Here is a 3,904-nt window from a genome sequence, read left to right on the forward strand (position 1 = left end):
CAAAGTGAAGAATTGGCTAAGTCCTGGGGTGAAATACCACGACTGCCCAAATCGGCAGGGTTGTCTTCGGATCTAACATGATGCCATTGAGCATTTACGACATTTTCCTGAATCCGACTGACTCTATTTGCTACAAAAGTTGTCCAAGTCGAGGGTGCCTTACGAAGCCAGGAGAGAACAATAGTCGAATCGGTCCAACAATAAACTCTATTTATTGATATTTGAATTTCATTTAAAACGGACTTTAGCAAATCAGAGGCTAATGTAGCCCCACAAAGTTCCAGACGAGGCAAAGATACCGATTTTAGGGGCTTTAGTTTTTGAGGTTAACAGGTGAACGTTAACCTTACCGAGTGGAGATAAAGTGCGTAAGTAAACTACCCCCGCATATGCCTTTTCCGAGGCATCAGAAAAAACGTGTAGTTCAGCCATGTCATTTGGACAGTAGTGAACCCAACGAGGAATACTTATAGAATTTACACCAGGGTAATGCTCAACGAAAGATTCCCACGATTTCTTAGTATTAGCAGGCAAATATTCATCCCAATCTATTCTATCTATCCAAACGCTTTGCATAATAATTTTAGCAACAACAATTACAGGCGATAACCAACCTACGGGATCAAAAAGTTTCGCAATTATCGACAGGACTTCCCTTTTGGAGTAGTTAGCTTTTTTAGGAATGGAGTCAACAGCGAAAAAGAAAGAATCAGAATGCGCGTTCCATCTAATTCCTAACGGTTTTGAACTGCTAGATTCTACAAAGGAGAGGACCTGGGCATCGACGAGTTTATCAGGGGAAAACCTACAAAATAGATTTGTGATTTGACGTCCACTTCCTCAGTTCAAACTTTGCAGTGGATAAAGCTTCAATAAGCTGGTCACGACATGCCAACGCGGTGTGAATTTCATGAGCGCCAGCGAGGACATCATCTACATACATACATTTACGAAGAATATGAGATGCTAGTGGATAATCAGACCGAGTATCGTCTGCTAATTGATGAAGAGTCCGAATAGCTAGGAAGGGCGCGCAATTTACCCCAAAGGTGACCGTTTGCAACTCATAATCTTGAATAGGGTCGGAAGTAGAAGGTCTAAACAGAATCCTTTGAAATGGTGAATGTTTGGGGTCGACACGAATTTGCCGGTACATTTGAGTAATGTCACAATTGAAAACGAATTTAAATAAACGCCAGCGCAAAATTAAAAGGACTAAATCTGCTTGAAGAGTTGGCCCAACATGGAGAAGATCATTTAATGTAACACCATTGGAAGTTTTATTGGAAGCGTTAAATACAACTCGAAGTTTTGTCGTCGGCTTGTCTGGATTTATTACTGGATGATGAGGAAGGTAACAGGCTAGCGAATCAGACTGAGGGGGCTGAACAGGGTACATGTGTCCCAATGAGAGATATTCTTGTAATACCTGGTCGTAAACTACTTTAACTGAGGGTCTACGAAGGAGTGAATTTTCCGAACGACAAAACTGTTTCAAAACGTTACTACGAGATTCCCCCAGTTGCAATGTTTGCGGAAATTCGGATTTAAAGGGAAGCGTTACTACGTAACGACCCTCCGAATTCCGCACGGTCGTAGCACAATAATTCCTCTCACAAAACGTGTCCGACGGCGAAAGATGTTTCTGTTTGGGAACTTCTTCAAGTTCCCAGAATCGGAGTAGCGTCTTGTTGAGAGATTCCTCTTCAGCAAAATCCAACACAGTCGTAAAGACCTGGACTGAAGAGGAAGGCATAGGACCAGTAAGAATCCAGCCGAATATTGTGTTTTGAGCTAGCAAGGAGCCCAATATATTGCGACGAGTCCCTTCTCTCAAAATTGTCGGATACAAATCAGCCCCCAATAATAAATCTACAGGTCTACAATCAAAGACGTGAGAATCAGCCAATGTAATATTAGGCAAACTATAAGTTAGTGTTGAACTGAGGGGGAACGAAGGAAGATTTCCGGAAATTTTCGGAAGCACAAATGCGACAGTTTCAACAATTGCTGAAGAGTCTACCAGAGAACCAATGCGTAGTGAACAATTTTTCTTTGATGAGGCGTAAGTGGAACCATTTACCCCGGAAACTGTTGCAGAAACTGATTGAGTGGGTAACTTCAAGACCTTTTGTAAATGTTCGGTTATGAATGAAGCTTCTGACCCGGGATCAATAAGGGCACGAGCAGGGTAGGAAACTCCTAGATGAACAATATTAACCATAGCCGTACCTAACAAAACATTCCGGCTTTGGGATATATGAAACACCTGACTATTCATCCTTTGAGGATTAGCCCCGGTAGAGGTAGAAGCAACATTCGTTTCTAATGGCACAGAATTAGTACTACTGAAAGAGACGGAGTTCGAGGCTCGAGGCGATGTATTATTAGAAGCGGGCCTATGTAAGAGAGTATGGTGACGACTATTACAAATTTTACAATTATGACCACTAGAACAATTCCTGAGAGAGTGTCCCATAGAGAGGCAATTAAAACAACAGCCCTGTTTTTTCACAGCTTCAAATCGCTTTTCAAATGTGAAAGTTTTGAATTTAGGACAGGTTCGTAACGAATGAATCTCTTTCCGACAAAGAATGCAGAACGAACTGGACTTTTCTTGAACCGCAGAGTTAACCAAATGCGTTTTTACTTTATTTTTCGGTAAGGAACTAGCAGGAGAACTACGCATGTCTCGCAAACATGCTAAAGTTTGAATCCTTTCGGTAAGGAACTTATTTAAATCTTCCCAAGAGGATAGAGACGATTTATCCTTAATACTTTGTTCCCACAACGCTACAGTTAATTTGGGCAAACGCTGCTGACAAATATAAATCAGAATAGGATCCCAATGATCCGTTACTACATCGTAGACAGACATAGCCGAAATGCAGCCGTTGATACCACGCTGTAAGTTTTTCAAGTTAGAACTGGTCTCAGATTCTAATACTGGAAGATCGAAAAGAAGCTTAATGTGATTATGTACTAGAATCCGTTTATTATCATACGTATCCTTTAACGCCTTCCACGCCATTGCAAAACTTCTATGAGTGAGCGGAAATTTTGAAACGATTTCCCTAGCTTCACCTTTTGTTTTTTGAACTAAATGACAAAGCCTCTCAATGTCACTTAAACGAGAGTTATTTATAAACATGGCAGAGAACAGGTCCCGGAAGGTGGGCCACGACAAGAAATCTCCATGAAAATCATCAATCTCACACGGTGGTAAGTTGAGATTATGCATGGTATTGGAGACATTAGGCGGCAAACTCCAATTAGAAATAGAAACTTCTGCAGGATTTGGGAAATCATTTGGAACCATATTTGCTAAATTGGAAATATTCAAATTATCACGAGAACTATTGAGGTTACTTGAAGAACCTGGCTGATCAACAGGTGGCCGATTAGAAACACTACCAGTTTGTGAATTAGTTGGAGCTATAATAGTTTGCGGAGTACTAGCAGTCATGACGATGGGAGTTGCAGGAGGAGTTTTAACCGATTTTAGGCTGTGCAACCTTTCCTTGATTTCCGACAAACAATCAATAAAGCTTTGCCGCGAGGATTGAAACTTGGAATCGGCAGACGAAATTTGATCGGAGGTTATACCCTCTAAAGTCATCAAATAGTCGATACACTTATCATAAGTGTCTTTGACTTTTGACCACAACTCTTGAAGTTCCGAGCTCTGAATTTCAAGGTTGAAAATTGTGTGACTCTCCGGCTTAAGCATGTGAAATGAAGCAATAAATTTGACCACATTATCAGAGGCCCGAATGAACTGTGTCATTGGAGTGACCGACATGATTTAAGACAAATAAAACGAAAGAGGATCAATAAAAATTAAAAAAAAAATAATCAAAAATCGCTATTTTTCACTATTTGGGATCGCTTAGAACCGAATGTA

This window comes from Musca vetustissima, unplaced genomic scaffold, assembly GCF_032173495.1.
Source record: "Musca vetustissima isolate MV318-11 ecotype Yass unplaced genomic scaffold, APGP_CSIRO_Mvet_v1 utg29936, whole genome shotgun sequence".
Classification (NCBI taxonomy): Eukaryota; Metazoa; Arthropoda; class Insecta; order Diptera; family Muscidae; genus Musca; species Musca vetustissima.